A 27,821-nucleotide genomic window follows, 5' to 3' on the forward strand; every position below is an offset into this window, starting at 1 on the left:
TGACCTGCTGCGCTTTTCCAGCAACACATTTTCAGCTCTGATCTCCAGCATCTGCAGACCTCACTTTCTCACTCCTGACTTGTGCCTCGTAGATGGTGGACAGACTTTGTAGAATCAAGAGGTGAGTTGCTCACTGCAGTAATTTTAGCCTCTGATTATCAATATCCTGTGGATTGCCATTGACCAGAAGCTGAGCTGCAGGAGTATAAATATTGTGACTACAAGAGCAAACTCAACTCCCAACTTCCCAATCCCTGTTTTATAAGGCACAGGTCAGCAACCTGATGAAATCCCTGCCACCTTCCTGGATGAACACAGATTCGACAACTCCCAAGAAGCTCAATACCACCAGGGCAAAGCTGGCTACTTGATTGACACCCCATCTAACATCTTCAACATTTAGTCCTTCCACCACTGATACACAGTGACAGCAGTGTGTATCGTCTATAAGATGCACTGCAACAACTCACTAAGATTCCTTTGATAGCACCTTCCAAACTTAAGACTCTATCAACTTGAAGGCCAAAGGTAGCAGATGTATGGGAACACTACCATCTGCAAGTTCCCCTCCCAACTACATACTGTCCTGACTTGAAATTATATCACCTTCCTTCACTGTTGTTTAATAAGAGTCCTGAAACTCCCTCCCTATGACAGCATTTTAGGCATACCTGCAGCACATTGATGCAAGGGCAATTCAGGAAGGGCAATATATGCTGGCCTTGCCGGTGATGCTCATATCCCATGAATGAATAAACCAAAGGTTTGATAGTGTACTCCAGAGCAGTGTGGTATTGCTGCCAATATGGGGTTAAATCCACAACATTCTTCTGAGAATTGTTCATACCTTGGTGTGCCTCCTGTCTCATACTCATTTAAGGAAGCCATTTTAATTAAAGTAGAACATAATCAGATGTTTAAACATTTTTGCATGGGATATTGATAGTGCTAGCTCGGCCAGTATTTGGTACTCATCCCTAATTGACTTCAAACTAAATGCCATTCTAGGCTCTTTCAGAGGGCACTTAAGAATCAATCACATTGCTGTGGGCCTGGAATCACATGCAGGCAAGGTCAGATGAGGTCAATATCTGTCCTTCCCTAATGTATATTAGTGAACCAGATATGTTATGTACAATAATCACAATAGTTACATAGTCACCATTAGACTAGCTTTTAATTCCAGACTTTATTAAATCCAAATTTCACCATCTGCTGTGGTGCAATTTGAACACATGACCCCGGAACATCAGCCTGCCTGCAAATATCTAAATTGCAAAATTGCTAAATTCCAAACAAAATCACAAAGTGTAAAGACCTCTTGGCATCATCTCAAATACTTTCATGACTTGTTGATGTCAAGCTATAAAACAACATTTGTAGACAGGCCCAAGAGATCTCAGTTGATATTTCAGTCAGCAGATTGCATCTTTTATAGTTCCCCCAGATGTACACCTCCTCACTAATGCCCAGTGCTTCGTTAAATGCTTCCTTCTAAAATACTTTTCTATTGAAACTGATCTCACCAGCACTTGCCACTGAGTAGGAAATATAGGATATGTGTTTAGTCAGAGCTTGCAACATGTCTCCTCTTCAGCACTCAGAGGAATAGAGAAAAAAATGACATTTTATCATGCTAAGAGCGAGAAACAGAACTTTGTATTGTAAAACACTGCACAGTGCTGGGCTACCATGCCCCAATGTCTTCTTTATCAGAGAAATGAATGAGGAAATAGGGTCAAGCAAGAGACAAAAGCAAAGATTGTAACCAGCTACAAACTCTCGATTAACTCTCTTCTTCTATTGTCACTCCATCCATCAATTCCTCTCCTAATCATGAGTTAGATTTGGTGAACCTATTTGTGTTTGCATATACTACCTTCTGTTACCTGTAGCCTTCAGCAAGATGGGTTAAAAGAGGGCTGTCTGTGCAGGTATGCACCTTCTATGAGTGTAATCACCTTCTGTGAGTGTTTGAACAATAAGCAGCTTTAAAGAACATTGCACTGGCATTGTACTTGGAATTTGTTATTTACCAGATTTAACATATATGTTAAAAGTAATCAGTAGTCCTTGAAGAGCTGTAGGAGCTGCATAACCAAGCCATGACAGCTGGTCATTCCAAGCATATCATATCCTAAGTGACCGGAATACAATATATGAAAATGATTTGGTCTTGCATTAGGGCATGAGGTCACCTTTGAGCCAATACATGTGGAGTGCTGCATTAGAACATGTTATTGACAACAATATTCTCTGTAATTTCAAAGCTTGCTTGAAGTTGGCTAATTTAAGCTCTTTAGTTGAATCATGTTCAACTAAGTTCTACTTCAATTAAATCAATTGTGTCAGTTCATACTTAAAAATAATAATGTGGTATAATCTCTTCGTTCATCTTCACTGAATATTCTCCAATGCATCAATGTCACTTTGAATGCAGAAATATCAACATGACAGAAAATATTCCAACTCTAAGTTACACATGGTTAAATAATCCATTTTGATTTAGAATTAAATACTTCCAGATAGATTCTCAAAAATCTTCAGCCTCTTTAGCAATGCTTTCATGATATCTCAGCATCCAAAATCTTTATCCTGTTCTATATTTAGCAACAAAGACTGCCTTCATGCACAAATTTCTGTTTACAACTAAGTGAAACTCCCTGTTAAAAGAGTTAAATCCAAAAATTACCCCCAGATGCCATTCCTTAAGTATCTCTACATCATTTGTCCAGATTTCGATAAATGCCATTATTTCATCTACATTGGTCTCCTGGGCAAATCAGTAATTCTATTTCATATTGTCACACTACTTCGTAATTCAACAAGCTAATTTGCCATTGGCTTTGCAGATCTTAAAAGCCTACAGTGCTTTCTGAAAACCTAAATAGATTCTATGCATTATTGCCTAGTAATTTAGTTATCTCCTCAGAAAAGGCCAGGAGATTTATGAGGCTTCTAAAACCATGCTGACAGTTTGTTCGAAGTTCTGTGATCTTTAGACAACCTTTGTTAGGATTCTGTAAAATGTTCTTTAACAATTTCCTCTTTGCTTGTCTTGCGTTGAATAACTGGATTTAAGAAACTAGACCCAGTCTACAATTATAGTTCTGTATTTATAGATCTCCTAAAAATATTACCCATATATTAAATCTCTTCCTTTGAGATTTTGTGTTGCGTATGTTCCAAATACCTTTCAGATCTGGAGTTCTTTTAAAGACTGACAGCATACCAACATTTAGGTATGTTAAAAAAGATTTGCGGCTCAGATTAATTGAACTTAACGTATCTACAGTTTTCATTCATGAAGACTGATGTAAACATCATACAATATACTTTCCTTACTATTGTGCATAATATTTTAACTTTGTATATCTCATCCACAGTTATCTGGCTCTTAAGTAAAAATAATTTTTGGTAATTATGTGTTATAATTTGTAGGTAGATGAAGGTTCTCTTAGTGCAGTGTTGTGACGTACTGACCAAGTTTTTGGAAGACGTGGCATCCATTTTCACAACCATCATTATTATAAAGATTATGCTAACAATTACATATAATTTCAAACTTAAACTATTCAGCATTGGCCACATTTTCAACAGCTTACTAATTGGTCCATGGTAAATCTATTGTAAATCTATTATTATTAGGGAGGTGATGGCCGAGTGGTATAATTGCAGGACTGTTAATCCAGACACCTACATAGTGGTTCTGGGGATCTAGTTTCAAATCCTGCCATAGCAAATAGTGGAACTTGAATCTGAAAATAGGAGTCTAATGATAACGATGAAATCATTATTGATTGTCAGGAAAAAAAAAATCAGTGCCACTAACGTCCTTCAGGGAAGGAGATCTGACATCCTCACTGGGTCTGGCCTACATGAGTCTCCAGAACAACAGCAATGTGTTTGACTCATTACTGACTTCTGGGATGGGCAATAAATGCTGGTCCAGCCAGTGATGCTCACATCTTGTGAATGAATAAAAAAAAAACTATTATAAACCAATGATATTGTTGATAAAGTTTGTTTGCGTGTGTGATATTGGAGGGAAAACAAACCCTTATTGATGTAGTAATAAAATAAAAGTATCTTTTCGAACAGTTCAGACCAAAAGACCTCAGTAATTGCTAACATCAAATGCTATCTATATTTCCACATAGTAGTTCTGGTACTTTGATAAGCACACTTCTGATCCCTGCTTTAATGTAATAAACTATGGATACCCCTATCATGGTTCCACTTAACTGGGCAGGTAGGTGTTCCAAATCTTTGTGACTAGAATTTTAAATCCACCTGCAAGGCAGAGGCAAGCAACTGCAAAATTGGTGTTGCCGCCTGATTTTCCCACCACTGTACCAGCCTCCCATGCTGCTCAATGTGCTGCATCCCGTCACACACTGATTGGTACTTTTCAAAACTCAGGATACAGGGTTTGGGGTCCCACACAGTCCTATGATGCTATCTGATGCTACAATCTACACATCTCCCAACTGCTCAGCTGTGATAGTCAGAGTCAGGAGGGTCAAACCCAAAACTTTGACTCTTCTGCTCCTCAGATGCTGTCTGACTTGCTGTGCTATTTCCAGCGCCACACTTTATCGACTCTGACTTCTCCAGCATCTGCTAAGTTCTTGCTGTGACAGATACTGTATCAAAACACATCACCGTACAATCACTAACATTTTATCTTTTATTTTGCAGGACAATGTGGCACACAATAGAATGGATTAGAGTGGTGCTAGAAAGGCACAGCAGGTCAGGCAGCATCCAAGGAGCAGGAAAATCGACGTTTCGGACAAAAGCCCTTCAGCAGGAATAGAGGCAGGGAGCCTGCAGGGTGGAGAGATTATCCAGCACCACTCTAATCCAGACTCAGGTTTCCAGCATCTGCAGTCCTCGTTTTTACCACAATAGAATGGAGCAGACCTGAATGGGCTGTGAACAAGGACACCTGCATTTCCTGAGCCACATAAAGGAGATGTCTTTCCAATCACTGCAAAGCACTTTGACAGATCAAACTAGCTATGACACAGCTCATGGTATCTGACATCGCTGAGGGCATTGAGGGCTTTAGAATACAATTGTTCAGTGTTTGATTATGTGTTCCTGCTCACTGCTGACTGTATATGATTATTTAAGCTGTGCATGGAAAAAGAAACTAAATGGAGTCAAGCTGCTTTGAGCATGAGTGAGCAAACATTTAGAGCATTGAATAGAACTCCTGTTGCACACAAAGAATCTGGTAATCATTTCTGCATAACTCTGAGGCATAAACACACCAATGATGACAGCATGTTCTTACTTTATGTCTTTTCTCAACTCCAAGCTCACCCTTTTCCTGCTCTCTAGTATGATAAGCAAGTTGCTGAATGGTGTAATCAAAACCTGTCTCTTTCCGCCCCAACTCCATTTCCACACCAACCCCTTTCCCTGATGACTTTCTGCTTTCAGACACCAAGGAATTGCTTCTTATTCAGCAATAGCAGCTCCATAAGGAAGAGAGAGAGAAAGACACTGCCACGTAAATGAAGACATTTGCAGCCATCATTTCAGTGCTGCATATGCATTCCAGGATTGTGTAGAGTCTGAATTGACAACTGATGATTTACCAGTGGGATGCAGTCAGGGCAAGTGGATGTGCCAGCTCATGAGAAGGTAAGGTGAGAGATGCATTTGGCTGCACATACCTCAGCTGAGAACCTTGATGGATAGCAGAGAGAGAAAATGTCGATGGGAATGCACACCGAAATACCAGGTGCATTAGCTTGCCTGCAAGACAGCCTCCTGTCCCTGTCAAGGAGCATGAAGAAGTCCAACTACAACTTGGCAAAGGGTTCAAGAAAAGTTTCCTCTCTCTGCTGTCTCGGCTCTTCTGTTGCAGTATCAGTGCTATTGAAAATGTAGCCTCCATACCTGTTCTGTGCTTTGCACAGATGAATATCCAAATCCACCGTTCTCCCTGTGAGGATGCAGAAAAACACTCTGCCAAATCCAGGAACTTACTAAAACACTTCAAAAAACTACAAGTTAAGTGCTTCATCCTTTAAGTAATACACTAGTGTTGGGACAATTTAATAGATTAACTCTTGTTCTTTAGTGAATGATGAGCAAATTTAACCAATGGATGTACGAGGTACAATATTGGAAAATAGTAATCCCATCAACCAATAGGCTATAGTGTCATAGAGGTATACATCACAGAAACAAACTCTTCGGTCAACTCATCCATGCCGACCAGATATCCTACATTAATCTCGTCTCATTTGCCAACATTTGGCCATTTCCCTCTAAACCCTTCCTATTGATGTACTCATCCAGATGACTTTTAAATGTTGTAACTGTACCAGCCTCCAACACTACCTCTGGCAGCACATTCCATACACGTATTAACCTCAGTGTGAAAAAGTTGCCCCTTAGGTCCCTTTTAAATCTTTCCCCTCTCACCTTAAATCTATGCCCTCTAGTATTGGACTCCCCTCTCCTTGGGAAAAGACCATGATTATTCACTCTATGTATGCCATTCATGATTTTATAAACTTCTATAAAGTCACCTCTCATCCTCCAATGTTCCAGGCAAAACAACTCCAGCCTATGCAGCAGATAGCTCAAACCCTCCAATCTTTTCTGCACCTTTTCACATTTCATAACATCTTTCCTATAGCAGGGAAATTAGAATCGAATGCAGTATCCCTAACCATTGTCGTGTACAGTCACAATATGACCTCCCAATGCCTATACTCAATAATGCACTTAAAGGTTTGAATGATATGATGAAACTGCTATGTCACATGGTTCCAGTGATTACAGACGACGTCCACACAGTGCACTCTACACCATTCAGCTTCAGTATTGCCACTAGAGAGGATGCTATTGTTGATCCTCATTGTGGTAACTTGCTGGAAGTCACACCCTGCTATTCTGGATTCAACACAAAAGTCAAAGATTTTAGCAACTACCAAATTCCCGCAATTTACCCTGTCTTTTAGTCTCAGGTCTTTTAATCTCTAGCTACAGATAAACAATAAAGAGCTGTCAACTAGTAATGCTAGGAGTTTCAAATCAAACCTCCTTATACACACATATAGATAGACAGACAGAAAAAAAGTGTTCTGATGAAGAGTCACTGGACTTGAAACATTAACTTTGCTTTCTTCTTACGATGCTGCCAGACCTACTGAATTTTATGAGCACTTTTTGTTTTTGTTTCAGGAAAACAAAATGGGTCAAATGGGTGTGGAGAAAGGCTGGGAAGGCCGTTCAGTGTCCCTATTGACAGGGATCAGTTCGATGGTCCTTTTGGCTTGTCAGGACAGGCTATTGCTTAATAATCTTTCGCCAAATACTTCCAATTACTTTCAGAAGGTACACGGTGGCTGGTTATTACTTATAAAGTCTGGCTTATTGGTTAAGTGCCAAAACTTACAGCAACTGCTGAGGCAAAAGTAACTGTGAAGTGGAGGCTCTGGTGTTGGACTGGTGTGGAAAAAATTAGAAGTCAAACGTTACTAGGTTATAGTCCAACAGGTTTATTTGAAATCAAAAGCTTTCAGAGCACTGCTCCTTCATCAGATTGAGTTTTTTGAAGAAGTAGCAAAGAGGATTGATGATGGCAGAGCGGTGAATGTGATCCATATGGACTTCAATAAGGTGTTTGACAAGGTTCCCCATGGGAGACTGGTTAGCAAGGTTAGATCTCACGAAATATAGGGAGAACTAGCCAGTTGGATACAGAACTGGCTCAAAGGTAGAAGACAGAGGGTGGTGGTGGAGGGTTGTTTTTCAGACTGGAGGCCTCTGACCAGTGGAGTGCCACAAGGATTGGTGCTGGGTCCTCTACTTTTTGTCATTTACATAAATGATTTGGATGCAAGTATAAGAGGTACAGTTAGTAAGTTTACAGATGACACCAAAATTGGAGGTGTAGTGGACAGCAAAGAGATTTACCTCAAATTACAACAGGATCTGGACCAGATGGGTCAACGGGATGAGAGGTGGCAGATGGAGTTTAATTCAGATAAATGTGAGGTGCTGCATTTTGGGAAAGCAAATCTTAGCAGGACTTATACACTTAATGGTAAGGTCCTAGGGAGAGTTGCTGAACAAAGAGACCTTTGGAGTGCAGGTTCATGGCTCCCTGAAAGTGGAGTCACAGGTAGGTAGGATAGTGAAGAAGGCGTTTCGTATGCTTTCCTTTATTGATCAGAGTATTGAGTACAGGAATTGGGAGGTCATGTTGCGGCTGTACAGGACATTGGTTAGGCCACTTTTGGAATTTTGTGTGCAATTCTGGTCTCCTTCCTATTGGAAGGATGTTGCGAAACTTGAAAGGGTTCAGAAAATATTCACAAGCATGTTGCCAGGTTTGGAGGATTTGAGCTAGAGGGAGAGTTGAATCGGCTAGGGCTAATTTTCCCTGTAGTGTCGGAGGCTGAGGGGTGACCTTATAGAAGTTTATAACATCATGAGGGGCAATGATAGGCTAAATAGGCAAAGTCTTTCCCCTGGGGTGGGGGTCCAGAACTAGAGGGCATAGGTTTAAGGTGAGAGGGGAAAGATATAAAAAAGACCTAAGGGGCAACTTTTCCATGCAGAAGGTGATACGTTTATGAAATGAGCTGCTAGCAGACGTGATGGAGGCTAGTATGATTGCAACATTTAAAAAGCATCAGGATGGGTATATGAACAGAAAGGGTTTGGAGGGATATGGGCCGGGTGCTGGCAGGTGGGACTAGATTGGGTTAGGATATCTGGTCAGCACAGACTAAAGGGTCTGTTTCCATGCTGTACATCTCCATGACTCTGTGACTGCAAAAATAACTGACTTCATTTCGGCTAAACATTTCATTTTACTGCAGAGGAAATAGACAACTTGAGTTCTTGTGGAGATCCAATGTCTTTGGCCAAACATTCACAAGTTCCTCAGCTCCCTGGGAGCCAATCACACAGTTATTGATTGGCAGAAGACCTTTGTCATCGATAACTGATCACTAGACCATAGACCAATCAGCTGCTTGTTGCTGGCCGAGTCTCCAATCATGCTCAACCCTCTCCCCACTTGGGTCCAGCTCATCTGAAACTGGAACTCTAAAACTGCTGCTCCACAAACAGCATTTACATTGGATGTCCAGTTACTTGCTTTACTTGTAGCAATCGTCCAACAATCTGGTTTTAAAACATTTGTTTTCCTATTTCAGTCCACAATCAAAAATACAGGAAAAGAAAACGACAATGTCTTTACATTATGAATCCAAATTTCATGTCCTAAATGTTACCATTGATGATAACATTGCAGGGTCAATGTTATCTGAAACAAAAGAACCTGACAAAGCGTCCTGCTGAACAGGATGCAAGTGCTGATCACCCCACCCCACAAATGCTGGATACCTGAAAAATGTTTCCCTCTGATGATGATTGTGCCCTGTGGCTGATCTGAAAGCACTGATGATCAATAAAAAGTGAATTCAGGAATTGACATGAAAATACCAAGCTGCTTCAAGAGGGCTGGATCCTTGTCTTTTTTTCTGTTTTATACAGGAGAATGTTTTCACTATCTTCAGATCCAGCACTACTTGTAAATCTTGAGCCAAAAGCTTGTGCGATCACTGCTCTGCCTGTACCATTCTCTGAAGTATAGACATCTACTTAATCTCCTCTTTCAACAGAAAACTCAATTCTTTATGATCATAACATCTTTGTAGTACAATTGTTGTGAATTTTTGATCAGCTGTGTAGTCTTGTTTTGCTGTTGTGTTGCTCCTTTATAAGTGATATCATTTACGTTATTAAAAGTAAAACATAACAGATTTGAGTCTGCACCAGTTGGTTGACTACTGCTGGTTTACTGTAACAATGTTTAAACATATGAAAGCAAAATAATTATATTTAAAGTTGTCCTTGCATTTAGAAAATCCATTCTGAATTAAGTTACAGTAGAACAAAAGCAAATACATAAAATTAACAATCAATTTTCACATAAACACGGTAGTTACAGTCAATATTTGCTATACCTTTCAGTTTAAATTGTTCAGTAATGGTTTAGGGTTGAGTAAGTCTTAAATAAATTTTACATTTGACCTAATTTCTGCAATTTTGCATAAAATTTGAATAAAGATATAGCTCAGGCAATGCTTAGAATATTGTACAGTCTTAGTACACTGCTGCAGATTCATAAGTGTGGTATTTGTCACTGAATGCGGTGTCAACATGAAAAAACTTCCTCATTTACATAATTGGATAATTCTGTAACTGAGAAATTTCAGAAACTGGCACATTAGTCACCTGATGGGTGCATAATCCTGAATTGTCAGTAAAATTTTTTTCTATTTAGACATGACGCACTCCAACATCTTCTGTCATCATTTACGATATACAATATTTTACATTGCAAACATGGCAATCATTGGTTTAAATGGACTGGCAATTAAGATAGATACCCAATAAAAAATTGGAATTTAGTATCATTTAAGAATAAACTTACAGCATACCAATGGAAGGCATAGTTGCTCCATGGATGATCTTCACCAAATGAAATACATTGTGGTCTAATATCCAAAACAGCAATAAAAAATAACTGTTTTTCCCTTGTTATCACAGTTGTGACTGTTAAGATAATTGTAATTGGTTAATTTGTGTTTCTATCACTTGAAAGTAGAATGCTTCCTGGAAGAATATTGGCTGTTTGGATTGGATTTTAGCCTACTGTATGATTTTAGTGAAAACACTTTAATAACTAGCATGTGGCATTAGGGCTATAAATAGAGAAAAAAAAGTTCCACAAAAAACAGTCCATTGTGGATGTTATCTAACAATCGAACAATATCTCAAACTGGACCATTCTATTCCCAAACTCATTATTATGTTGGTTGCAGAATATTTGTCTAATGCAATCAGTACATGAAACTCCAAACACTTACACTCTGGAGTTGGCTCATCTGGGGTTAAAGCGATGCATGGGTCATTATATTCTTTGGAATATTTAATCTTCTGTGCTTATTATTTACCATTTTGCTAACCTCCAGTTGTGCTTTTAAAAATATGTATTTATGCAATTCTCTCTTAATATAGTTATTCAAAGTAGCTAGTTTACACATTGGAGTTGTCCTTCCACCTTTCCACAGTTCCCACTTCTCCCTTTGCTTTGGATTTCCATTGTTTGTATGCATGTCATCTCATTTTACAATCACAGTTCAAACTGAACTCCTGTGAATAAATTGCCAAATGGTGCGTGGTGTTATTGGAAGGGTGAACTTTTACCTGGCTACCTTTGTGAGAGGAATCTCTGTTTCTGAAATCTCAGCTGTCTTAGTTGTCAAACTTAACTAAATCTACATTTCATCATATCTTTTGGTTTAGGCATTAGCCAAGTATGAAGTCCTCTTTACTATCATTGTATCGCCAATTAAAGTGAACTACTGCATCAGCATGGGGCTGGAACATAGAAAATAGGAGCGGAAGCAGGTCATTCAGCCGTTTGAACCTGCTCCACCATTTAATATGATCATGGCTGATCATCAAACTCATACATAGTTCTTGCTTTCTCCCCATACTCTTTTATCCTTTGAACCCTATGAATTATACCTAACTTCTTCATGAAAACATTCAATGTTTTGGCCTCAAACACTTTCTATGCTAGAGAATTCCACAAGCTCACCACTCTCTGGATGAAGCAATTTCTCCTTATCTTAGTCCTAAATGACCTATACCATATACTTAATCTGCGACCCCTGGTTCTGGACTCTTCACTCATTAGGAACAACTTCTTTCATTTACCCTGTCTAGACCCATTAGAATTTGATAAGTTTATATGAGATCCCCTCAATTTTCTAAACTACAGTAAATATAGTTCTAATTGAACTGTCAGTTCTGCCATCTTAGGAATCCATTTGTTAAATTTTCATTGCAATCCCTCCATAGCCAGAACATCCTTCCTCAGATAAATATACCAAAGCTACACACAGTATTCCAGGTATAGGCTCACCAATTTCCGGAATATTTGCAGCAATTCATCTCTCCTCCTGTACTTGAATCCTTTCACTGTCTAGGCCAAGAAACCATTAGCCTTTTTCACCACCTACTGTACCTACATGCTTAGTTTCGATTACTGATGTACAAGGATACCCAGATTTTGTTGCAGTACCCCTTTTTCCAAACTATTGTCGTTCAGAAAATAATCTGCCTTGCTGGTTTTGCTACAAAAGTGGATAACCTCACTCTTATCCACATTATATTTCATCTGCCATGTGTTTACCTTACTCAACCTGCCTATTTCACATTGGAATGGATTTGTTTCCTTCTAATCAGCCAATTCTTTTCCTGAAAAGCTGTATAAATAAAGAGTTTTGCCCAAGTAACGTAGTAGTGATTACCGACCAAACACTAACATGAGATAGACATTGCTATATGTTCGCTACAAAGTAGAGAACATGTCTACTATTCCTCCTTATATCAAACCATAATCCTCTGGTTTGATTTGTGCCCTTGCATAGTGTTATGTCTATATTGTGGAAGCTTTTTGTGCAGGGCCAATCTGAATTTGGTGAGTAGCCATTCAACTGGTCAGATGACTACAATCCCAGGAGAAAGTGAAAACTGCAGATGCTGGAAATCAGAGTTGAAAATGTGGTGCTGGAAAAGCGCAGCAGTCAGGCAGCATCTGAGGAGCAGGAGAGTCGACGTTTCGGGCAGAAGCCCATCAACAGGAAGCATTCGTCAACTCTCCTGCACTCTCGGATGTTGCCTGACTTGCTGTGCTTTTCCAGCGACACGCTGTTCGACTGTAACGAGAATCCCAGTCAACGTGAATCCCAACAGTCCAAAAATCATAACATTTTCATAGCAACAGTTGTAACTGTTGCTGTTTAATGATGAGAAATGCTTTAAACACACCTAATGTACAATTATTTAACACAATTTTAAAAAAATCAATTCCTGGTGGTCTTACTTCAGTTAGTGTAGTTTTGACTCAGTAAGAGCATTAACTTGGATCAATCTACTATAAGTTTGGTATAGTGCTGAGGGAATGCAGTAATGTATTTTAAATGAGATATTAAACTGAAGCCATTCCACCTATTCGGGAGAAGATAAAACATCCAATGGTATTACTTGAAGGAGTCTTACCCATCCTCGGCCAATATTCACCCTTTAATAACGACAATGAATAAACAGATTGATTTTTCTTTTACCACATTGCTGTCAGTGATGTTTAATCATGTTCAATCATCAGCAAGATAAAGAAAATGTCATTTCACAGAAAAGCCAAGAGCTGATTTGTTAGGGACTCTTAACTCCAGTAATTTTGAAAAACTGAACTTTTGAAATGAGCAAAGTGAACATAAAAGTTTATAGGCACAGGAGAGGAGCTGATTTATACTAAGTGTGAGGAAATTCTATTTTATACTAGTCTCCAATTTTTAGTAAACAGGACAAAAGTAAGGTTAAAGTATGTTATATGGTAGTTTAATGTATGTTAGGGAAGCCCAATTGAATGAAATAGCTATTCTGTCACATGTGGTGAGTTGTAGAGACTTCACTTACACCAGATTATCCAAATACAGTCAATATCATTGGCTGCACACGTTTGAGCAGCATTTAGAATCACTGAGATGAATCCATGAGACAGAGAACTATATGGATGTAATTTTCTGGGTGATTGCCACCCTACAAGATAGAGATGAGCAGGAAGGTAGGGAATGAGAGACAGCCAGATGTCCATGAGCAAGATACAAGAACACACAGTCCTACTCGCTAACTGGCTTTACTTTCTGGGTACAAGTGAGGGCAATTAGTCTTTGATGGAATATAGCAATGAAACTGTCAGCTGTGACAGTCAGATATTCTGAAGTTCGTCATACGTTGACCTTTCATCCAGAGTGTTTTGTGGCAGCTGCAGATGCAGTTCCAGCAATATTGTCTGGGAATCTTCCAGTTAGTCAGTAATCTGACCAGCCATAATCTTATTGAATGGCGGAGCAAGCTCATGAAGCAATGTGGTCTCCCTCTGTTCTTAATTTGTTAAGTCGGCAATCTGTAAACAGATTTTCATTGATTCTTCACAGACCTTGATGGAGTGAAGTTTGATTCCGTAGTCTTCCCACCTTTTTGTCCTAGAATTGAAAATATGGCACAGGAATTGCGGTTGCAACTGCACAGTGATATTCTCAGCTCTTCTGTAACAATGTAACTGTGCCAATCAGCAGCCATTACAGCATGTAATGTGAAAGACTTAAAAACAACCAGTGCCCTGTCAAGCAGAAATGGCATCCTCCTGATGAGCATTTGCCATGTTTCATCCCAATGCAGCTTCTCATGGCCATCTGTCTTTGCCGTATTTTGCTCTTTGGGATACTGGTGCTAATCCAATTCTTTTCATTCCAGGTGCGGAAATCATGATCCCAGACCAATCTTCCTACTATTGGTCCTCTTGTGCTATTGCAAATGACTAGTTCAAGGAGAATTGTGTGATCTCCTCAATGTTTAAATTGATGAAAAGCAGGCTTTTGCTGGGGGGTGGCACTGGGGCGGGCGGGGGGGGGGGGAGGGGATCAGAGGGTGGGAATGATAAGCTTGAAAACATATCTAGTCTTAATGGGAATGCTTTTAGTTAAATGTTTTGTGTAACCATGTCAAGAAAAAAGTGAAAATTAAAAATAAAATCAGCATTAACTGGTGCACTCTCCAGGGCAACCCCTTTACCAATCGAAATTGACCTGCAATCTAATCTGAGTTATCTTCTCATACCGTCTACGTATTGCTTTCCATGTTTCCACTGGTATTCTTGCAAATTGTCCTGAACATTGCAAGATTAAAAGTTTTAACAGATGTGCCTTTTTTGGTAATTCACAAGTTGTATACTACCAAATGACTATTAATAAATATATTGTTGCAGATAGTTTATATATATCGCTTCAAATGTCTGTCACTGCTTCTCCACTATCGTGTGTTTTAACCTATTTTCCCAGTCCATTGTAGCTAACTCTATTCTCATACCTTTATTATTGATTTTCAAGACATCCATTTCAGACCCACGATTCTCACCCTCAAACTAAATGTACAACCCTATCACGTTATGATCTCTTTCACTCAGAAGATCATTTACTAAGAAATCACTAATTAATCCTGCTTCAGTACACATTACTAGATCTAAAATAGCAGATTTCCTGGTTGACCCAAGAAAGCATTGTTTAAAGAAACTGTCCTCTATGCACTCTATGAAGTCATCTGAAGACTACCTTTGATTGTCAGATCAATGTGAAGTTCAAATTTGCCCAGGATTATTGTAATTCCTTTTGTAATCATTCTCTAACACTGTAACAATTGTTTGGGGTCTATAAATTACTCTTACTAGTGATTTCTTTTCCTTGCTATTTCTTATCTCCACCCAAACGGATTTCACATTATGATCACCTAAGCCAAGATAGTTTTGCACTATCTCATCCTTCATTAACATAGACAGACCACTTCCCTTTTTTTATATTCTTCTCTTTCTGTAATTTCAATACCCTTGAATATTCTGTTTCCTGTTTTGGGAATCTTGAAGCCACATCTCTCTGTGATAACTATATTGTAGTCTTTTGATCAAATAGTACTGGAAATTCATCCATCTTGTTATGACTTCTACATTAATTCAAATGAAGATCCATTAAGTCTGTCTTTTTACCATTTTTTGCGATGCTGACCTTTCTGATCATACTCTGATTATCATCACCAACACCACCACCCTGAACTTTTGCTTTGTCCTCTTATATTAATTTTCTAAACTTTCCTCATATGAAACCTACCAAAACAATTTATTTTAAAGTCCTCTTAGGAAACTGACTATTGCAATGAATCCCTGGATTAGTCCATAAAGGTAAAGTGTAATTATCGTAGCTTACTTAAGCATTCTGCCAAATCCCACACCATTAAGAGAATAGGTCATTCAACTGAAATTATGAGAGAAGCTTGACATTATTCAGAAGAGAAGAATTCTTTGATTAGATTCCACTGGTCCCAAAGGGTGGAATTGTATCATGATCTATGCGATGTGGGCTATGATGAGATTTGTGGCAGAATCAGATGAGAAAGTTCAGCAAGGCCTATCTCAATGTTGGCGCATCTTGCACCATCTTTTATGCTTTTGCTGATGGATGTGGTAAGTTTCTCACTTGGTAACAGCAACTTGCCAACAAAGGGGAATTAGTGCTTGTGAATGTCTTAAACATTGTGGCATCCCCTGCTGGTTTTAGTTGGGCGAGAAAGACCCACATCTGCATCTCCAATCTAACAGGATCTTCAAGTCCTTTCCTGTAGAGGAGAAGTGCTTGCCATGTCCTGGGCAAATATCAGGAACTGTTTTGGACTGACAGTGCCTGTCCTGACAATGGACTTTTAAAGATGTTCCAGGCACAAGAGATGCTGGTCTTTCAGCAGACATCTGCTAAGTAGCAATTGCTCTGGAAATGGAGTGTGATAAGATTGAGATCACTTCAGATGGGAGGGACACTATGGAGTGGAGTAGGTTGTTTATGAGATGGATTTGGTGAAGTATGATGAGAAATCTTGCTGGGCCTTGCAGTAAAAATCCCTCTCATACACGTGATAAGACTCACAATTAGCCAAACAAAATATAGGATTCAGCCCTTACTTTCAATTTATCACCAGTGAAACATGATAGCAGCATTTTCTATTTCACAGCATGCTGCAGCAACTTGATAAACTTACTTTGAGTCCACCTCCCATGTCCTGCAACATCCAGCACTGAGGATGGTAAGGGCAACATCTTTGGAAAACTACTCCTTCCAAACTTTCTTTACCAGTCATAAACCTTTGTTTCCTTGACAAATATAAACATTTCTTTAGGATCACTGTGATGTCAGGAACTTGGATTTCCCTTCCTAATATCAGTTTGGGATGCCATCAGCCTAATTATTGCAGGCAACTCGGGACTGACTTGCAATGCAACCTTGGTCAACGTCGCCCAGAGCATAAAAGATAAACTCCCATGCAGGCTGTCTGGCGTTTAACAAGAGCCTCTAATCTCACAAAGAATTGACAAATAGAGGTTTAAATATTACTATTTGATCCCTGAAACCTTAACATTACAAATTGACAAGTACAGAACAAACTATTTAAGAATGAAAGAAAGGCATTCTACTTGTCTGCAGCAAAAGAATCAATGTAAACAAGACATTAGCATTTTGGCTTAATAATCTTTTGTTGTTTTCCTCACAGAAATATTTCATGCTCTCAATTCTAAAAATTCCAAACATAACTCGCCAGCACAGTTCCTCCCCTGCAGCTGGCAAGCCAAGGGAGCTGCATTTCTCTTGATTATGTATCTAGGCAGTGTGCCTGTGACTACAGATCAACTAATTAAATTAAGACAGATTTTAAACTGTTGCTGTCCTCAGATTATTTCTCCTTTAATTTTCCTAGCTTCTGGGAATATCACACAGCTGAGCTGAATACTTTGCTATAAGCATTCTCTGGAATAAAGTCTCTTTGGGAAAGTTTCATGTTTTGCGCAAAATGCTTTGGGGAATACAAGCAGATACGGAATTCAAGGAAATCAACAGTTCTCGAGTCACAGAGTCATAATTCAATATGATTTGCAACCAAACACACGTCCTGTAGACATAATCATTAATAACATTGCAATTCTCCCTAATCTCCCACATTCAACAGAAAGAGCACATTGTTTTACTAAAGGCCATCTTTGCACCTTAATAATCTTTAAACCCAGAAAATAGCACAGGCTTACTGCTCTAAAAACACTGCTTTATGATAACTTGATACCTAGGCTTTATATTTTTTAAAAAAAGTTTAATCTTGAGGTAGATCTCAATAAAACATATCAACAAGAAAAAAAATCATTTTACTCACTATTATAGATTTACCAAAAAAAGTACATTAGACTTAAAAAAAAGCACTTCACTGTTCCCCTGCTGTTCTTCCATGCAATTCAGTATTTTGATTTTTTGCCCTCTTTTTTGCAAGATTTTGTATCTATACTGCAAATGTTTCAATGAAGTGGTGAAAGTGGACTTGTACTGGCCAATGTGTATATCTCTGGAAGCCCAAAGGATAGACCATACTGAGTTTTAAATCAGCAATTTCCACTTAATAATTTGAATAGCTTCATGGCATATGATCAACTTACTCAGCATGCCTAACTTATAGTGCGAGGTGCCAGATTTTACAGGATTGCAAATCACCATGAAAAGAGACTTTGGTGGTGGCAGAAAAATTGCTCAATGAGTAACTGTTCACAACGGTACATGAAGATACATGGTCAACAATGTTCTGCTACTTATTCGATGGTAAGTTGTTAGAGGTTCTGCTGTGAGGAATCTATTAAAAGATAGAACTCACACTGATTGAATGTTGCTCTTTAATATAGGCATGGGTGCAAGCTATGTAGAGAGTGGTTAGAATCTAAATCATTGTAATCAGTCCTGTCTCCTGTACTTGATGATTAATAAGGATGGTGATTTCAAGAAGATAAAGATACTCTGTGGTAAGTTTATTATGGAACCCATTGAGCATGTTACCAAAAGATGTTGGGATCTTTGCATTATGTGTGCAACGTCATCTGAAACATTGTACTCAACAATTGTCTTAAAATATGGTGGATCCATTTCCACAAAGCACTCTCTTAACATTCATTAACTTACCTGTGATGTTCTCCTCATTCAACCACAGAAGTGTCCTAAATTCTTGACAGATTCAAACAAAGCCATACAGACAGCATTTCAATGAGTGAAATTAAGCTGTTTATTAGCTTTTGGCTAAAGATAGAATGGAATGGGAGACTGGAAGGAGCCAGAGCTCTGAAACTGGTGGAACATAAAATTTAAGGAAATTATGGACATATATCCTGGTGAAGCTAGAAATTTGCAAATGATGCATTTTGTGACAAGGGATCAATGAACTTCAATGAAGACAGGACCACTGAGGGAATGGGAATTAAAACAATATAATATAGGTAGTGAATCACAATTTATAAAGGACTGATCTTGAGAGACAGCAGAAAATACATAAAAGTGTTAAAGTCTGGAGTTGACAAAATTGTCAAAAAGCATTCTTGCAGTATTTAGAGATGATGTTAGAGCAGAGGCTGCAATGTTCGAAAGATGAGTTTTTTTGTTGCAGTAAGTGCATAGTATGTGAAGCTTAGCTTCAGCACTAATTAATACCAACTCCCTCCCCACAATCTATCCACACCCCACTATCCACCACACCATCCCTCTCCTTGACAAGAAAAAGACTTATGAGGATTTAAAATTGTGATACTTTGCTAATCACCTTTACATTACCTGGTACCAACATCATTTCAATATGTGCATTTTGAAATGGATCACACATCCTCATAACAACCGGATCAGGGACACAGTGAGATACAAACGTTCATGTCTTTTACTGTTTTTCAGATTTTAACATTACTTTAGTAGCATGTCTAATGCACAGTGTCTGGGAAGTTGCATGAGAAGGAGGAGAGTCAATGTTTCGTGCATTAGACCTTCATCAGGAAGGACATCCCTGATGAAGGGTTTATGCCCAAAATAGTGACTCTCCTGCTCCTTGGATGCTGCCTGACCTGCTGTGTTTTTCCAGCGCCACATTTTCGACTCTGACTCTCCAGCATCTGCAGTCCTTACTTTCTCTAAACTGCATGAGAAGACTACTGCCCAGATGAGGTTCAGGGAAGTAATGATTTACCAGGTTTCCTTATGGGTTAGGAGGAGCTGATGTTCCTGCTGCTGGAATGTTTCTCATATCGAATCACAAAAATTGAGATTTCTGGACTTTGCAATATCACTTGACGCTCTTATTAGGTCCACATGGACTGTGCTACAACATGATGGTCAAGCTTTCCACTTGTTTTTTGTCCCATTCAGAACCCCTTAAGAATCCATGCATAGTAATCATTTTAAGACTACGATTAGTAAAGTTCTTTTACATTGACTTATGAGTTCAGTACTTGACTCTCACTCACCAGACTCACCACTGAGAATCTTCAGACGGTCAGATCAAGTGTTGCTTTGCTTTTTCATCCACTTTATGCTTGCGTAAAACTTCCATATGCTGGGATTCAGAATCATTGTCTTCATCCTTGAATCAGCAGTAGCATTCCACAGTGTGCTTCTCATATTGATGCTTGCTGTCCTTTTACTTGTTTATTTATGACATTCTCCTTTCTCCTCGAGCTTACACTGTTCTTTTCTCTATGTGCATTTGTCTTGAGCCTCCTCATGCTGGCACCAGGCCTCTGCAGCCTCCAGTCTCAGCATTTCCAATTGACAAGCACATTCTTTGTCCTTTTGGTCTGCTGTCAGATGAGTTAAATCTAGCTCCAAATTTGAGTCTTTTGGAGGCCTGGTACTCATTATAAGTAGAAAAACTGGATCAAGAATAGATATTCATACACTGTCTTTCCCAACAGCCAGACAACCTGTAACACTTTTGTCAATGAAATACTTTTCAAGCATAAGGATGTAGTAAATACAACAGTTAACATTTGCACAGTAAACTCCCACAAACAACAATGTGATGATGAAGGGTAAGTAATGGGTCTTGTGATGTTGATTGGTGGTTAAAAATTAGATAGGTTACAGGGGTTACCCTTCTTCAAAATAGTGCCATGGGATAGTTAATGTCCACATGAAAGGGCAGATAGAGCCTCAGTTTAACTGTTAATCTGAGAGATGACACCTCTTGCAGTGCAGCTGTCTGTCAGTACCGAGTTGGAGTGTTTGCCTTGCTTTTTATGCTCCTGTCCTGAACTCTGATTTCAACCTGGAACCTTCAGACTCAAGGGGCTCAATTTTAGTTTCAGGCCTTGTTGCTGATGGCGGGCTGGGTTCTGGGTCAGGAACGCAGAAATGGAGTGATAGAGTGCAGTGGCTGCCAAATCAGGCAGAAGGTGCCTTCCACAGCCAATGGATGACCTGAGGTTCTCTGTGATTGGAAATGCTGCCGGGCAGCTGAATACAATGCTGTAGGTGGGGAACAGTGAGGGTACCTCAAGATGGAGACTAAATGTTACAGACTGGATTGTGGTCACAGCTACTTGGCCATTATTACTGAGGGGGCACCTCTACAGAGGATGTCACAGCCCTCACAGCCCAATAGATTCATGTTAAGCTGCTTTGCAGAATGAACCTTTGACACCAACTCCACTATCCAGGCCTCCACCAGGAAATGCCACTGCTCCAACTACATGCCCAGCCCCTTCAAGGGGCCTGCCACCATCTGAAAAAAATCAGACGGCAAATGAAGAATGCCCTCAAATAGCACGTTCATTGCAGGGTTGCTATTTGCTGTTAGTGGATAGGTAGCCATTTCTGACCAGAAACCAACCCCTCATTGCCTGTGTGCCCACCTTGAAACCAACTCCATCTCAGGGAGAAATTCCAGCCAGTGTATTCTACCATCTGAGATTTCAAGGTTGAATAAGTTGCTTTCATTTATGTTTTAATCCAATTTAAGATAGTGTTAGTTGTTACAAATTGAATTCACTCCAACTAATTATTTCTGGTTCACAATGTAAACATCATCGTGGAAGTCCTCAGTTCTTATGAAACATGACCTTGTTTTCAAAGTTAACACTGACTGTAGACTTTTAGTGCAAAACAGATATTGTCTGCAAACTATGTTGGTGGTCTGCAGCAACAGTCCCAAGAGAACAAGCAGAAATTTGAGATTCCATGGGTAAAGTTAAAATCCCTAGTATGTGAGGCAAAACTTTAAAGAATGACACAGGATTATAGGTTGGGAAAGCAGAAAAGAAAGAAAATATTTACAACTGAATTTGATCTACACTGCCAAGAAGATAAGCACACGTAAGGCCACAGTAAGGGAAATCTTGGGCCACAAAAAGCAATTTAAATCAAGGTCACAGACCTAAGAATGGCACAAAGACAGAATTAAAGAAACAAAAGGATCAGGTTACAAGCTAATGGAGGACAATTTCCTCTACCACACTTGCACCACGTAGGCCCTATAGACTTCTACACTTAGAGACATTTGTGGCAGCAAAGAAACCCAAAGGTGAGGTGCAAACTCAGTTTTGCTGCACGTTAAATTATTTCTCTCAAGATGCTTGTCCCAAGCCTTTCATTCATTTCCAGGTTTTTCCCATCAGAGCTGCCATTTTGGTAACTAGAACCCACAGGTGAAACAGCCATTTCAGCTGATAACTGTAGTGATTTTAACGAGGTCAGCCAGGTGGACCTCAGAGAATACGAGTTCCCTGATCGGGGTTGTGAATCTGGTACAACCAGTGAGCCATTGCTGATAGATACGAACAGGAGCGTCAGACATCCTGTTCACTTTGAGAGCTGGTTCTAAGGGAGCTGGATCAGCATCAAGGACTCTCCATGTGTAAATAAAGATGACACGGTGACAGGATACCAGCCTCTGTGGAGTTAGTTCAATAACTTTCTGAAGGTCAAGTCTATAGTACACAAAATTAAGTATAGATCCAGGAAGATCACATATATAATTGATATTGATTGACATATCATGCTATAACTTTTGAACGGCTGCAAAATTCCTCTTGCTTGTTGAACATCATCATACTTCCATTTCCCGTATCTGTTCCCAGTCCTACATGTTTTTCTTAGATATAATTACAGGCAGTAGAGAACATGTGGGATACAAAGTCAGGCTATTTGCAAAGCTGGATACTAGTGCAATCTTCATCCATATAATATGTGTACTTTATTGAGGCAGGCTGTTGTCAGAAATTAAATATCCAACTTGCAGTGGCCACAGTCCTAGAAACAATCTTGTAAACGTATTCGCCGAAACACCTTTGACAGGTGGCTGAGCACTTGGACAAGCTTTGGCAATCCAATGTTTCCCCTCACCAGCAACAACATGCACCAGCAGTCACAATGCCACGCTGTGCATGATTCATAGCCATCATGGTTGGCACTCCCTCACACAGATAACCTAATTTTCTCAACTTACTGATTGGGTAATCACCTCATCATACATCTTACCCATCCATAGCTACAATCCTGTCTGAAGACTCTCTAAATCCACACTACCTTGTCTCCAATGCCCACTGCATCTTGTGACTGTCCATATGAGGAATGTCACATATGGGATAGACTGGTGCTGGAAAAGCACAGCAGTTCAGACAGCATCCGAGGAGCAGGAAAATCAACGTTTCGGGCAAAAGCCCTTCATCAGGAATACAGCACATCACATATGGGCAAGCAATTAGGCAAGTCCAAACTTGAGTTTTTAATTGACAGACAGAAAAAAGGAACACAAACACAATCAGTAGAGGCTGATACCCCTCCCCCGTAATTCAAACCAAATAGATGCATTATGTTCAATGAAGATTTCACAAACTACAGTGGTCTGCTGCACTCAGCTCTCTTCTCTTGAAAGCAAGTGTTAATCAAGTTCTGTCTGGCTGGTGGTATCTAATATAGCTATGCTCTGCTCACAAATCTTCTCACAAACTTTGAATAGCTATGCTCTGTCATGGACAAGGATAACTTTAGCCTCCCCAATGTTCTTGGAAGACTGCTCCTGTTCTCCCAGCTTCTCTGCATCCAGCAAATCGCCTTGTTTCCTGCTCCAATTGTGCAGAGTACAGCACACCAGGATGATGTAGCTCACTCTGTCTGAGCTATACTGCTAGGGTCCTTCCCAGAGCAGTCTACACAGTGAAACCACATCTTCTGCAGCCCCTTCCTCTGCTCCACACAGGCCCGGCTGAAGTGTGGGCAGTGTTGTATTAGTGCTTTGCTTCAGTCAGGGCTACAAAATGATATAATGAGCTGTGGCAGCAGTGAGTAGCTTGTGTTCCCCCAGTAACCAGCCTCAAAAAGCTTCTGGGCCCTCATCTGCACCAGGTAGATGAGAGTGCTCCAGGACATAGGCATCTTGGCAGCTGCCAGATAGTGGGCACACACCTTCAGGAAGTGGTTATGGTGATCACAGATCTCCACACATTAATACAATGAACTCCTTCCAGTTGACGAATTCCGTCGTGTTGTGACACGATTCTCTCAGTGCCACATGTATGCTCCTGGCAAACACAACTACATTCCTGAATTCAACTGCAGCTGCTTTTCAGACTGGAAGCCTGTGACCAGTGGTGTGCCACAAGTACCAGTGCTGGGTCCACTACTTTTCGTCATTTATATAAACAATTTAGATGTGAACATAGGACGTATGGTTAGTAAGTTTGCAGATGACACCAAAATTGGAGGTGTAGCGCAAGCAAAGAAGATTACCTCAAACTACAACGGAATCTTGATCAGATGTGCCAATGGCAGATGGAGTTTAATTTAGATAAATGTGAGGTGCTGCTCTTTTGGAAAGGCAAATCAGGTCAGGACTTACACACTGAATGGTAAGATCCTGGGGAGCGTTGCTGAACAAAGACACCTTGGAGGTACATAACTCTTTGGAAGTGGAGTTGCAAGTAGACAGGAGAGTGAAGAAGGTGTTTGGTATGCTTGCCCTTATTGGTCAGTGCATTGAGTATAGGAGTTGGGAGGTCATACTGCACCTGTTTAGGACATTGTTAGGCCACTTTTGGAATATAGCGTACAATTCTGCTCCCCCTCCTATAGGAAGGATGTTATGAAAGTTAAAAGTGTTCAGAAAAGATTTACAATGATGTTGCTAGGGTTGGAGAGTTTGAACTATAGGGAGAGGCTGAATAGGCTGGGGCTGTGTTCCCTGGAGTGTAGGAGGTTGATGGGTGACCTTACAGAGGTTTATAAAATCATGAGAAGGATGGATAAAGTGATTAGACAAGGTATTTTCCCTTGGTAGGTGAGTTCAAAGTGAGAGGGTTTAAGGTGAGAGGGACCTGAGGGACAACTTTTTCACACAGAGAATGGTGCATATATTGAATGAATTGCCAGAGGAAGTGGTGGGGGTTGATACAATTAACCTGTATAACATTTAAAAGACAAGTGGGTGAGTATATGAATAGGAAGGATTTATAGGGACGTGGGCCAAGTGCTGGTAAATGGGACTAGATTTATTTAGAATATCTGGTCTGGATCGAAGGGTCTGTTTCCATGTTGTACAGCTCTATGACTTTATGATTCTATCTATGACTTTGTCATGAGGCAACAAAATGAACCGGTGTCATCGTATCCAAATGGCATCAGTCACTGGCCTGATGCTTTTGTAGGTGCCTGACACAGCGATCCCCTACATCTAAAGCAATGTTGGGAACAGAAGTCTCGAAGATCTTAGAGAACACATCAACGATTCACCTTACAGATGAAGGCCGCAGAGTGAGACATGCTGCATCCTGAAAACAAGGGCCATATCTCCACCATCTATCAACCTTCATCTTCAGCAATAGACAGCAGCTAGTGAGAAACTCACCACACTGTGTCAAATGCAGAAACGATGAAACGAGATGCCCCTGATATCGAGATGGGCCTTTCCAGATTTCTCATCTGATTTTGCTACTAATCTTGCATAGACCACGTTGCTACTCAAAGATTGTTTGAATGATATTAAACCAATTAGGACTTGCACTTCTTATAGTTCATAAAGCGCCCAAGGTGCACAATTATTTTTGTCTTCTTTAGATTTTAGCAACAAATTGTTGCTGAGGCAGTACATGTCCATTAACTGGGTGAATAATGTAGTGAGTAAATTAGCATACCGTGTAGGACAGGTCCCCCATGTTGCTTTAAGACCGTACAGGAAGGAGGTGGAGGCCCGGGATTTCCAATGTTACTACAAAATTTCATCATCACTTTCCAGTAAGCTTGGTTCTACCTGACAATGATGCCATTTCAAAGCTCAAAGTAGAAATTTGGGGTCCAATTCTGAATCACAGATCTTTTTTTGGAAACAATTATTGCAAATTAATGCATAAAGACTGTGTGTGGCAAAAGATTGCACAGTAGACTTTTTTTTTAAACTATCACAAAGTGCTCAGCCCAAAATATATTTATGCAATTTGAGAATTAACATCTGTCAGATTTGTTGTATGAACAGCTCACTACTTTGCTTGAATTGCTGCTCCAGATGAAAGTTGCTGGAGGTGTAGGGATCTACAGGTCCTGTGTTAGTCTAGCAGAGGAAAATAACTTCCTCCTCTAAATAGAAGAGTCCCTTATTGTTAATGACATGTAGTTTATTGCATATTAGAAATGTGTTACAGGTTGCAGTGATATGGTAGATACAGTTACAGAGACTTTAAGGAGGATCCTGTATCTAGAATACAAGAGCAGAGATGGACTATTGAGGCTGGTCAGATTGAATTTGGAATATTGTGAGCAGTTTTAGCCCCATCTCCAAGGAAGAATGCATTGTCCTTGGATGGGATCCATAGGAGATTTACAAGAATGATACCAGGGATTAAGGGTTTCTTATATGAGGAACAGTTAAGGACTCTTGTTCTGTACTCGATGGAGTTTAGAAGGATTAGGGGGATCTGCTTGAAACTTAAGATCATATTGAGAAGCCAGGATACAGTGGACATAAAGAAAATGTTTCCACTACTAGGAGAGACTAGGTCCTGGGGACACAGCTTCAAAGTGAAGGGATGACCCTTTAGAACTGAGCTAAGGAGGACTTTGCTCAGCCAGAGAATGGTGAATGTGGGTACTCATTGCCGCAGAGGACAGTGAAGGCTAAGACATTGAGTATCATTAAACCACAGATAGATAGAATCTTGATTAGTAAGGGGGTCAAGAGTTATGGGGTGAAGGCAGAAATGAGGTTGAGAAATATATCAGCCATGATCAAATGGCAGGAAGACTTGCAGGTTACTTGCTCGCATCTTGGGATAGCTTTCCTAATGGACATCCTTTCACTTTCATGGCCTTACTTCTTTCTTTGCCCCTTCAACCAGATGCCTCTTTCCACCTGACCTTTGTATCCTGTCCCCCACACTATTTTCTTACCCCCGGCACCTCAAAGTTTCAAGGCCTGGCCTCACCAACAGGCCCTGGATTTACTTTCCATTCAGCTTCGAGCTCAGCTTTCTAGTACTGGATGTAGCTTTAGCAACTGTGCTGTCGGGGTCAAAGATCCTGGAGATGGGACTTTCACCCCTGCTGAAATGAGAAGGTCCACCTCCAGTCAATTAATGCTCACAGATTTCTCTGTGGTACTGCTGTCTGGGGCAGCAAGGAGTTCTCTGCTGACCTTCCCCCACCCTCACATTATATGTTGCCTATTTGTATGGTATTGGTCTAGGAAAAGCCAGGATGTCACAACAGTACAGGCACAAGCTGAAGATAATATAGGCAGTTCAAGTGAGATGATTGCAAGGTGGCAGATGATATATAAGAAGAAGTATCTGATTTAATGTTATTTAATTTGATTGAAATAAAAAGAAAATCAGACTTTTTTTTACAAAATTAGGAAGCATGTAAATGTTGGTAGACAGATGGACTTGAGTATACAAGCAAAAGATGAAATTTAGTATGCAGCAAGCAATTCTTTTAGGAAGGTTGTCCTCGAGTTTTATGTGATTGCATGTGAATGAGAGTCATATCATTCTGTGGGTCTTGTACATAGCTTCACAATGTTTTTTGCAAACAGCTACCACAATCTAAACTTCTTGGCCTCCTACTTTTTCTGACTGTCCTTCTGCTGTTCAGTCCCATCATAATTTCTATCACAATGTCATTAACATCGACATCAACCCACATGCCTGCAGTAATTAGAAAGGCAAATGGAAGGTTGGCTCATTTTGCAAGAGAATTGATGTGCAGGAGTAAGGAGCTTAGCATAAGTGTGTACAGTTTTGGTAAGAACTCACCTGAAGTACAATGTGCAATGTTGGTCTCCATGACTAAAGAAAAATAAACTTGCATTGAAGTTCACTTGATTTAGCT

At 39.9% G+C, this 27,821-nt stretch overlaps 1 protein-coding gene across 11 annotated transcripts in view; it reads right to left on the reverse strand.

The window, feature by feature from the left end:
- Positions 1-27,821, reverse strand: part of drp2 (dystrophin related protein 2) — a 518,740-nt gene that overhangs the window by 119,306 nt on the left and 371,613 nt on the right. For 6 of the 11 annotated variants that reach the window (XM_087992126.1, XM_043704532.2, XM_087992123.1 and 3 more), the window contains exon 1: positions 19,973-20,114. The exons of 3 other annotated variants lie outside the window; for them this stretch is intronic. The gene's annotated coding sequence lies outside the window, so the exon portion shown is untranslated. Of the gene's footprint in view, positions 1-19,972; positions 20,115-27,821 lie in introns of those variants that run through there. 2 more of the 11 variants (XM_043704531.2, XM_087992124.1) reach the window with 2 other exon arrangements.

The sequence above is a fragment of the Chiloscyllium plagiosum genome, unplaced genomic scaffold, assembly GCF_037043375.1.
Source record: "Chiloscyllium plagiosum isolate Xiang-an unplaced genomic scaffold, Cpla_swu_hap1 HiC_scaffold_11, whole genome shotgun sequence".
Taxonomy (NCBI): Eukaryota; Metazoa; Chordata; class Chondrichthyes; order Orectolobiformes; family Hemiscylliidae; genus Chiloscyllium; species Chiloscyllium plagiosum.